Source organism: Triplophysa rosa, linkage group LG8 (assembly GCF_024868665.1).
Source record: "Triplophysa rosa linkage group LG8, Trosa_1v2, whole genome shotgun sequence".
Lineage (NCBI taxonomy): Eukaryota > Metazoa > Chordata > Actinopteri > Cypriniformes > Nemacheilidae > Triplophysa > Triplophysa rosa.
In genome coordinates this window covers 12989288-13001410 of record NC_079897.1, presented here as the reverse complement: position 1 = coordinate 13001410, position 12123 = coordinate 12989288, and positions in this window count along the sequence as shown.

The window sequence follows — 12123 nt, the reverse complement described above, 5'->3', positions numbered from 1 at the left end:
ACCTATATTTGAAACTGACCTAGATTCTGTGCCTCTTATTTAATGCTAAAAACGTACTTCTTCACAATGCCATGATTCTGGTGGTTGAAGCATATTATTAGCATTAGATTTTGGATGAGTTGGTCGAAGCTGTGTACAACATCGAAATCTAATGCTCAAAAAATATATTTGATTAATTCAATGTTCTTGTGGAATATATTAATCATGTTAGTATGCAATTCTCTCATTACATTTCTGAAATTACCAACCCAACACAGCTGGTCGACTAATTATGCAAGATTAATTATGCATTCATTAATATTTTAATTTCTATTCTGAAAATCTTTATAAGCGAGACCAGAACAGAAATGCCTAAAATATAAAAAGACGTGTTCATTTACTTTTTTAACTTTTATTTGAAGCCACATATATGACATTTTATTATTTCACGTTAGGCTGTACATAAATAGGGAGGCTCAGAGATGACAAATTTTTTATGCAAAACCCGGAAGCGAGTTAACATTTTAGGACTTCCGGTTCCATCGCTCCAAAGTCTATGGGTTTTTTTAATGGGTTTTTGGTAAATCGCCCGAAGTAAACAAAACCTAAATATTTTCACATTTTATTCTATGACATAAAACACACCAATTATAACCCGCTTTTGATTTTTTTAAGCCTTATTGTGTCTTAAAAACGGCAGTTACTAACAAGTTGATAAAATTGACTACCTTTGGAGGGGGACGTTAGACATCATCGCGCATATAAAGCTCACATGCAACATGGGCACAAATCTGTTAAAACGTAGATGCGGACTCATTCACGGAGTAATTACTTTCCAGGGAACACATTTTTAATAAAGTTTGAAAGAGTTGTCGGAGGCTTGGTGGTGGTGACGTTGATATCGAGCGACCTTAAGTGTAGTCTGTTTATAGCATCGTGTTAGCTTTTTACTTCTGCTGATCGTATTTCGGCTTCAAAAGTAACAAATGTGGTGTTCATTTGTAAAGATTCTCTTGATAAACAAAACGTGTAAACATCATAAACCTGTAGGCAGAGCAGGCAAGTTAGGGCCTCAGGCTTGAAGTCTCCGTAGGGGCCTCCGTAACTGTAACATGTCTCCAATTTTGATGCACATAACATCAAACTACTGCAGCCAACAGTGTTTCGAAAGCATATGAGAGAATGTGAAGCTGACGTCACGCCCTATGTTGCATGTTGCAGTGGCGCCAAGATCTTGGGAGGACAATACTTCACTGCTGTTATTGTTTTGATATGTACCGTTAACTAGTTTTGTTTGATATACGGAGAAATCAAAAGTGAAAGAACCATGGGCTTTTCCTGAACGACTCTGCTTAATGCTATTGCAGTTTTTAACACAGCAAGACTGACCTACCATAGTTATATTTCCTAAGCAAACAAGAAAAAGAAAACACTGCATTGAACGCACTTGCAGCCATCCTCCCAAGATGGCGCAACATTCAACGTGGCGTGACGTCGATTAACAAGCTCTATACGCAGCAGTCTACTTGAGTGTTGGCTGCACGCACCTGTCCTCACATGCAGCTCGAGTCGCGCGATGCATGTCCCCGCATATCTCTTTTAGTCTTTGGCGTTGTTTGTCAGCACAAAAGATTATTATTTTTACACATTTTAAAACGCTTGCCCATTTAAACTTTCTATCGATTTCTCACTTGAAGTGCGCACACAGACGCCAGTTCTCAAACAGCGCAAGGCTACAAGCAAGTTCTCTATTGTGTCTTTTTGCATGTTTTATATGCTGTGAAATACAAGGTCATGTCAAAAAAATGTAATCCCGACTGCTCTAAAATTTTATTTAGAGCAATTTCAAATTGAAACAGACCCTTTAACAATATCATTAACTTGTTAAAATTGTTAAATTTTTACAGTGTAATAAAATATTTTATTTATTCTAAAAGATGGAGGGGATGGGGGTGCTGTAAGGGGCCTCCTAAATAAAGTTTGCCTATGGCCTCCAAATGTTTAGAACCAGCCCTGCTCGGACCCAATTTAAGTCAAGGTGTTGTCTTTGAAGAAGAATGTCAATGCAAGAGAGCACATTTTCCAAATGTGACAGTCTCTCAGCATGATCCATCTTCTAGCATCTGACATCTATCATCTCAGCTTCTCTCTACTAATGTGTTTCAAATACCCACATCTGAGAATCACTTGTCTGAGAGAGTCCTTGAGCAAAATAACCCGTCATGCAGAGAATAATGTGCGTTTAACATTGAGAACAAACACAAATAACATCTCTCAGACAGATGGAGGTGATCAGAAGAACGCTTATTGAGATTCATTCAGGTTGTCTTATGCAGCACGAAGGTCGGACAGGAGATATGAGCTTTTAAAATTTTTATTTATTTATTTTTGTTTCCCACATGGCAAAAGGGGCACATCTAAAGCTATATTCACACAACCACTTATAAGTTTTATTTTGAACTCTAAATAGCCTACTGTGCATATGCAGTTTGGGAGTGAAAACAGTATGTAAAGTGCGACACAAGACAGTATTGAAAAACAATCACAACAAGTTTTCGAATATTCTCTTTAAACTCATTTAAACTTATTAAAAAAATAAAACTGACATGTCACAAACATATCATTACTATCATTATATGTCACTATGGTAGCAGTTTACTGATCTTATAAACATTATTCAATCCACTTCTGTTGGGGAGTTATATACCAGTGTTGTCAAACAAGGTGATAGTTACTTTATATAATCATGATTATGGCCCTGTTTATACCTGGTATTAAGATGCGTTTTGGTCGATCGGATCACAAGTGGACGAATGAGACAAATGCCCGCTTACACCTAATCCGTCTCTTCTGTCCACTTTCAAATGAGGGTTGTTGGGCGAATCAATTCTTCAGCCTTTTCATATCTTTTAATCGAATGGTCAAAATAAGGGTACGTAATTTACATACGAACGTAATCAGAACCGCACTGAACTCTTTAAGTGTGTGTTATGGCGAAAAAAACATTGTGCTTGATACAATTTTTTTGTGTTTAAACCAACCTTTTAGGTATTTAGCCGGTAAAGTTTAAATCCTGTCCTGGCCAGCGCGCTTCTCTTGTTTACGCATTATGTCAGTAGGCAGAGAGTAGGTGGGTTTATGTGGCTGCTCGTACGCATTCGATCACATGAGCATCTACACTACAAACACAATCCGGTCGAATGCGTTTTCGACTTCCTCTGGAAGTGGTTCAGAGTGGACAAGCTAAAAACGTTTCACATCCTGTTTACACCTGTATTTAGCGTCATCCACTTGTGATCCGATTGACCAAAACGCATCTTAATACCAGGTGTAAACAGGGCCTATGAAACACATATGACAATATCAAATAATTCTGCAACATTTGCCTAAAAAGTCACAATGGTTACAAACCTTCCCTCCCAGCGGTTTTATTTTGAGTGCAATTCATTGGAAAATAAAAAAACACCAAATAAACTAAATTATGATGAAGATGAATTTTACTGATATTGATTTATTTTTTTAAATAATAGATATCGCAATAATACCAGTGAATTCTTTTGGCCATGATAATTGTGTAGTAAAAGTTTAATATTGTGACAGCCCTATGTACACAAAATAATTTAAAGGACCCATCGTATGAAAGTCAACATTTTTCTGTTTAAGTGCTATAATCGGGTCCCTGGTGCATCTAGCAACCCAGAAAACGTGAAAAACAAGATCCCAGTAACTTTGTTTTGGTAAGCCTTTCTCTGGAAGCATGTGAGAAATCGAGCCGTTAAGATGTGTAATAATGCTCTTGATGTGACGTAGACGCATGCTCTTATTATAATATTACCGCCCCTTAATCTACACAATTACACCCACGGTGCTGCCGCCATTGTTGTTTTCACAAGCGACAGCGGTGTACGTGACGCCATGGCTAAAGTTTGTGGACAACATGCAATATAGTCGCTGCACAGAGTCCTAACCTCGGAAGAGACAGGAGTGGATTTATTTTATTTAATACTTTTCAAAGATACGATGCAATACTACTCTATAGGTACTCAAGATTAATATGAGATTGGCAGAAACCGCGTTTGTTAGAGCCGCTTTAAAGAACGCTGGTAACCAAAGAACGCTGGTAACCAACCAACATTGGACCCCATTGACTTCCATTGAATGAACACAAACCACTAAGACATTTCTCAAAATATCATCTTTTGTGCTCTGCAGTAGAAGGAAACTCATACAGGTTCATAATGACATAAGGGTGATTAAATGATGACAGAATTTTCATTTTTGGTTGAACTATCCCTTTAAGACTCACACCTGTTGTAAATGGGGCTATTAATCCCATGGATTATCTGAGACATGTTTTATCCCATGTGCTTCTGACACATAGGGAGAGCAAGGGTGAACGAGTAATGTTATTTCTTTTTTGTACTAATCTACTCTACACTCAGATTTGGTTTTTATATAACAGACTAAAGGTGAAACAGAGCCTTTTTATGCCCAGAGACATTGGTTTCCTCTGGACCTGCAGCGCTGCTTAAGAGTTATGTAACTTTCAGATCTATGTTTAGTTTGGAGTCTGAGGAGTAGGAAGTCCAGAGAGGTTTTATATTACACTGAAGGTGCAAATATTGCGAATTTATTAGTCATGATTAAACTGGCACAGTCCCAGCCATATGACCTATTACAGCTGAGCTGCCGAGAACAGAGTTATCAGGAATACGAAAGTAAAATACTCCCATTCCCTTCAGGATAGAGCATGAAACTTATTGAAACAGGTGGGTGGAGAGGCTGATGGGCAGTAGCCATTGTCTTAAATTATAACAGCCTATTCTGTGTGCCTCAGATGGTTTTTGTATGGGAATACAGCAAATGAATGTAGCTAAAGCTGGAACATTACAAAGGTACCAACTCAGTATGTCATTTCTTTTAAATAAACTGCAGTAATGCTTTTAAAAACTCAAAACCTTGTGGGACATTGTTCCCTGAAGCAAAATGAAGTACAAGAGCCTTATCACAGAAGTGACAACCTTATTGTATTCATACACCCATACTCAGAATATTATATTATTACATAAAGATTGCGAAAAGGGTTAGTTTAAATGTAACCTCACAGAGAGATTATGAGAGTGAGTTACAGAGAGTAACAGAGTTTAGTGTTTATTTTTGTCTGTATATGGGTAGCTGACAGACTAATATACAAATTTGTCCTGTGGAGTGACAGCAAAAATTTAGAAAAAAATCTAACAATAAAGATCAACCTCTCTTATGCTATTTTACATGATAAATATAAATAATATAAAACAATGTAATATTAACAGTTTGTTTTCTAAATTTAGCTAGTTCACACCATAGAACGCATCTGTGATTTAATCGTCACATATTCATAAAAGTATTGTTAAATGAATAATAAATTATAAAAATAACAATGACACTTTATTGTTAGTGTGTTTTACATACAGCATTATAAATCATTTTAGTTGCAGAGAGAAACCCTTTATAAGGCATAAAAATTGTTTGTTTGCTCTCTGTCCATTAAGTAGTCTGAAGGAAATATGATTTTTTTTGTGATCATGCGTTTAGACAATAACATAAGTCTGCCATAAAGGTCCAATGTGTAATTTTTTGGAGGCTCTATTGATAGAAATGCAATATAATGTACATAACGTCTACAGAGCGCGTTTATTATTGTATTACATTATGTTTAAGAAATAATGAAGCATTTCTCATATTTGAGAAACCTAAAGAAATTCTGCAATTCGTGCAATAAAATAATTGCAAATAAAAAAATATTACATTGTTTGTATTCAACATTTGAGTTTTGCAACTCATTTGTCATTTGTTTTTGACATGTAATTTGTTTGTTGATGGTGGTCTTTTGTTACAACGTCTCTAGACATAAAAATGAGGAGAGAAACTTTCATTTGCTAGAGTGCTTTTTCACTGTGCCCGTGTTTATTATTTTAGCAGCAGTTAGAGAAATGGCACAACCCAACTGTTCACACCTGTTCCAGAAGTTGGAGCTTTACAGGCTGATGTGGAGGACCCTGCTGCTAATCAGTATATTGCAAAAGATGCAAACACTAAAAACACTTACCTTTGAAATCAATCTCTGCAGTATTTAACATTTTATACTAATGCAAAAGGATCTGTGCACCCGGGTGCTTAATATCACAAAACCACCACAGACTGAAACTATATATGCACCTTTGCAAAAATATTAATCTCACCTGCACAGGAAAAACAATGTTTCAAATTGAATCTATCAGTTCAAAAGCTTAAGCAGTGAGCCAAAAGTAATCAATCTCTTCAAAAGCTACCAAGCATATGATCACTTGGCCTGTTTTCATAAAATGACTCAATGAAGCAGTTTCTATTCAACTGATCTGAACATCTGAGCAAACATATGAGGAAAACAAATGATTGTGTCATCTTTTCAAATCACTACTGTTTTCATCACACCCAGCCATATAACATATCCCACGATACACTAACAAAACAGAAGGACATAAAATTAGCGGATAATGGAAGACATTTACGACCCGAATTCCGGAAATGTTGGGACGTTTTTTAAATTGGAATGAAATGAAAACTAAAAGATTTTCAAATCACATGAGACAATATTTTATTCACAATAGAACAGAGAACATAACAAATGTTTAAACTGAGAATTTTTTTAATTTTATGCACAAAAAAGCAAGACATTTTGAAAAGATTCAGCTGGGAGAACATCTGTAACAGGTCTGTAACATGATTGCTATAAAAGGGCTGTCTTAGAGAGTCTCTCAGATGTAAAGATGGCCAGGGCCTCTACAATCTCTGAAAGAGTGCGTAAAAAGATTGTGGAATACTTTAAAAAACAACGTTCCTCAACGTGAAATTGCAAAGGCTTTGTAAATCTCATCATCTACAGTGCATAACATCATCAAAAGATTCAGTGAAACTGGAGAAATCTCTGTGCGTAAGGGACAAGGCCAAAGACCTTTGTGGATGCCTGTGGTCTTCGGGCCCTCAGACGACACTGCATCACTCATCGGCATGATTCTGTTATTGACATACTAAATGGGCCCACGAATACTTCCAGAAACCACTGTTAAACGAAATCATTAAACGAAAAATACTCTTCAGCAGCTAGAAACCTATATCAGACAAGAATGGGACCTAATTCCACCACAGAACTCCAGAAACTCATAACCTCGATGCCCAGACGTCTTCATATTGTTTTAAAGAGGAGATGCTACACCACGGTAAACAGGTCCCTGTCCCAACTATTTTGAGACCTGTTGCAGACATCAAATTTGAAATGAGCTCATTTTGTGCATAAAATTGTAAACTTTCTCTGTTTAAACATTTGTTATGTTCTCTATGTTCTATTGTGAATAAAATATTGGTTCATGTGATTTGAAAGTCTTTTAGTTTTTATTTTATTCCAATTTAAAAAACGTCCCAACATTTCAGGAATTTGGGTTGTAATACTTAAGAACATTGTGGCTTTTCTGCTGTAATGATCGTCATGCCAGTTTTCCAGCAGAACACGATTTTAGATGAACCCAATGTAGTGATGTCAGCCTAAGACAAAGGACTTCCCTAAACACCCACTTCACTTTAACTTCTAAAGAAACATTTTTTTTTTACATTTTTGCCTTTGGTTTGCTCATTAGTGCCTTGTAAGGAACATTTTATATGCATATTTTTTGTTTGTTAACATGGTTTTAAACAACTTCAAAACAGTAAAAACATTACAGTTTTGTCGAAGCCTGTGGTTTGGGAAAAATAAAAAATATTTTCAGGGCCATTCTTACTCGTTAACATTGTCCTTTCCAGTGTATTAGAGGTCTCCCTGTAGATTATTTGTTGTTGCACAACACAGTAAACACAGAAACAAGCTGAAGAAACACAATGTACAGTCTCATAATAGTCCTGACAGAATAAAACCTTCAAAGTGTAAAACAGAGCATGTGTGCCACCACATATATAGTTGGTTGAGGAAAGATTTGCAAATGAGCAACCTTAGGGGTTTATCTTACCAATGGTACAGCGGTGAAAGATAAGAGACAAGAATTCGACAAATCATTGAATTGCAGACTGGCCCAGAGACACTGTGTCGATAGCAGCGAGTGTATTAATGAGGGCGACTGAAGCTGCAGTCAGGAGTCTGTTAGCAGAACTGCAGCTGTTTCATTTTGTCACATCATTGGAGCAATTTGACCGTGGAGCCGTGGTTTCTTCCACTTCCCTGCAAGGCCAGGCTTTCGCAACTACACACTAAACTGGAAATAATAATGTCATTTCAATCCAGAGATAAAAGATTCAAAACCTAGTGAGCTTATGCAGCTTTTGACAGAATTATAAAGCAGAATGATGTATCCACAGGACCGCCACTAGAATCCACAAGGCCAAGGTCAAAACTATGTGTAGCTCATCTCACAGGGCATTGCATTGGCAGGTCATGGGTTTAAACCCCATACTGATAGAAATAAATGTATACCTCGACTGCACTGTCACTTTGTATAAAAGCATGAATAAATGTAAATTATGAGGTAAAGCATTGGTCCCTATACACAAAAAAAGATAGTTCACCCCAAAATTAAAATGAAGTCATCATTTACTCACCCTCTTGTCATTTCAAACCTGTATGACTTTCTTTCTTCTGCAAAACACAAAAGAAGATATCTTGAAGTTGGTATCCGAACAGCACCGGCACCCGTTCACTTCTATTGTATGAACACAAAACCAATACAAATGAATGGGTGCCAGTTAGCAACATCCTTCAAAATATCTTCTTTTGTGTCCTGCGGAAAAAACTCATACAGGTTTGAAATGTCAAGAGGGTGAGTAAATAATGACAGAATTCTCTTTTTTGGGTGAACTATGCTTTTAAAGTGATACTTCATCCAAAAATTGTAATTCTGTCATCATTTACTCACCTTCGAGTTGTTCCAAATCTGTATAAATTTCTTTGTTCTGATGAACACAGAGAAAGATATTTGGAAGAATGCTTGTAACCAGACAGATTTTGCCCCCCATTGACTACTATAGTAGGAAAACATACAATGGTAGAACTGTTTGCTGTCCTACATTCTTCAAAATGTCTTCTTTTGTGTTTAACAGAACAAAAAAATTATAAAGAAATCTTTCCTACTTAGGGAGTCAATGGGGGGCAACATCTGTTTGGTTATAAATATTCTTCCAAATATCTTTCTCTGTGTTCATCAGAACAAATAAATGTATACAGATTTGGAACAACTCGAAGGTGAGTAAATGATGACAGAATTTTCATTTTTGGATGAAGTATCCCTTTAAGCCTGCAACAGATTCACAGAGTAAATCATTTCCCAACAAATCTCACTGGACAACAGTGTGGAAAAGCTGAAAGTCACTGCATCCTTCGAAAGTCAGTATTTTACAAGTGATGGTCACATATTGATCTGCTTCGTTTTCATCAACGGCCATTACTCTGACCATTATACAACTACCTATTGTTCTTTTAAAGCAGGGCTCTAGACTAACTTTTTGCACTGGTTGCACTGGTGCGCCTAACTTTTTTTCTTAGGTGCACCAGCACAAAAGTTAGGTGCACCCAAATTTTCGACCACATCGCATTTAACACTTTTTTTTTAAATCGCTGTCCATATAGGCAATATTGACTTGTAAATGATTAACTAACAATCTGGTCAACATAAAGTTCTTTATTTGAAGCACAATTCTACAAGAAAGCAGGGCTCTAGACTAACACTTGAGAGAGGTGGCACTGGCACCAGCCCTTAATATGATAGCACCAGAGTCGTGGGGTGAGGTAAGAAAAAGAATCACTAAAACTTCACTAAAATGTGTTTAATACATTAATAAATCAATTAGAAATTAATACAAATCATTGTTTATGATTGAATTATTTTTATTGTATATGTAAACTCTCTTTCAACCCTTTACCATATTTAAAGCTACTTTCTTCCTTTATTTGTTGTGAACGACTCCTATAAGAGAACACGGTTCCTTTAATATCAGTGAGTGTTTTTGGGCCCGTCTGTTGTTGTTTGGAGAACATTATAAACAGAGATCTTTATTATGCTGCTGCCCCTTTAAGAGCTCGCGCAATATACTGGAACACGTGTTTTGTTTCCCAACTGTTTGGTCATGAAACAAACTGAATACCTTTACAAGGTTTCTTGTTAATATGGGAATTTTTAGGTTGTCTTGTGTTAATATGTCCGTTTCAGAGTAAGAAGGCGTGAAAGAGAACTCCGTTTAGTATTTTGTGCTCTGACTCTCTGGGCGCGCGCATATCTCAAACAACCCGCGAGACCTGAACGCTTTTAGTGATTATTCTTCATGAAAGCTGCATCGACACACGTTTGGCTTCTATCAATAGCGACTCACAAATAAATAGTATTTAGCGTGATGTATAACGTTTTGTATGCTTTGCAGTATTGTTAGAGATCTTTATACAATAGTTTAGTGCATCAAGTTTAAACACATGTTTCCTGCATTAGCTTCACATGCATACAATACTTGCAACACATTTCGTTATTTTTGCTGTTTTGTACCTTAGCTGGGGTAATTCTTTTATTCTGCATATTTATTTTAGTTGCAAGATTGAGCGCTTCACTCGTCTGCTCTTTCGGTCCTTCGCCTCTTACCCGTAACCCGCGAATTACGTGTTTGGGGGCGGGGGCACTGATAGATAAGTGAATGGTTGAAGGAGGGGAGACGAAAATGAGTGACTGAATGCGCAGCTTGCGCAATATAACATTTCTGCGCATTAAATTTATAATACGCAAAAATTATACATTGATCAGTTTGACAGTGGCACCGGTTCTTCCATTAAGAAAAACTTGTCGCACTGGCAAGAAAATTTGTCGCAAAATGAGACCATTTAGTCGCAGTCTAGCGTGTCAGAGCATTGGTTATGATTTTCGGACGGATCGGGCCTTAACTTAACATTCTTAACGAAAAAGTTGTCAATCGTTCTTTTCATCTTCTCTCATCATCCACTCTGTTTATCTGACGGGCCTAGGCTACTCACCTCTCTGTCCGACTGCAGCACAGCATTTTCAAACGTACACACAAGTACAGGAATATCTGGACCACGGCCAATCAGAGGGGGTCCGCCCTTCACTATCTCTGATTGGTTTAGACCACGATATGGGCCTAATGTCTGTTGTTGAACCACAGGGAGACTTTCGCAGAGACTTTTTTTTCTCTTGAACGGCTGGTCGCACCGGTGCGACCTCAGATTTTTTTTAGTCGCACCATTGAGAAATTAGGTCGCATGTGCGACCAAATTGGTCGCACTCTAGAGCCCTGTAAAGGCTGTGTGGAGATGAGCGGCAAGCAGTTTCCTTAATTCTGATTACTTCAAGATTGCTGCTATTGTTAGTTCACAGCGTGAAACCTGTGTTATAGCTCTAGAGCAGTGGTTCCCAAACTTTTTACAATGGCGTACCCCCCCAGGGACTTAACATCATTCTGCGTACCCCCTTTCTTACAGTAACAATTGTGGTCTCAAACATTTTTTTATTTGCATTTTAAATACATGTAATTTTCTTTTGTCAAACAATAAATTATATATGACTCATATATAAATAAATGACTCGCTGTTTAATGAGATGGATGTGCTTGAAATGACTTGCATAACTGTGATGTTTGGTTGTATTGGAGAAAGTCTGAGTCTCAAATCATTCTCTATGCAGAGTCTGTGTCGATATTTGTTCTTTATGTGGGCAAGTGCTGAAAACCCACTCTCGCAAAGATACGTTGTGGAGAAGGGCAGTAATGTTTTCAAAGCGCGATCGGCTAAGGCAGGATACTCTGCATGCAAAGCTATCCAGAAGTCTGTCAGTAATTTTTGTGCGAAGTCACATGCGGTACGTAAAGACGTGCGCTTACGCATGAGTGGACGCATATTTTTTGAGTGGATGTCATGAATTTGACTTTTTATGGCACTACGTGACTACTTTTTTGCTGTGTGTACACTAGAGGGAGCACGTCTTTATATTTAGCTTGTGAGAAAAACATGCCTTGATTGTCAGGTGCGTTATAATTAAGTAAACAGTAGATTTCAGGATTTTGTTCACGCACCCCCTCCATCACCTGGCGTACCCCCGGGAGTACGCGTACCCCAGTTTGGGAACCACTGCTCTAGAGGTTTAGTGC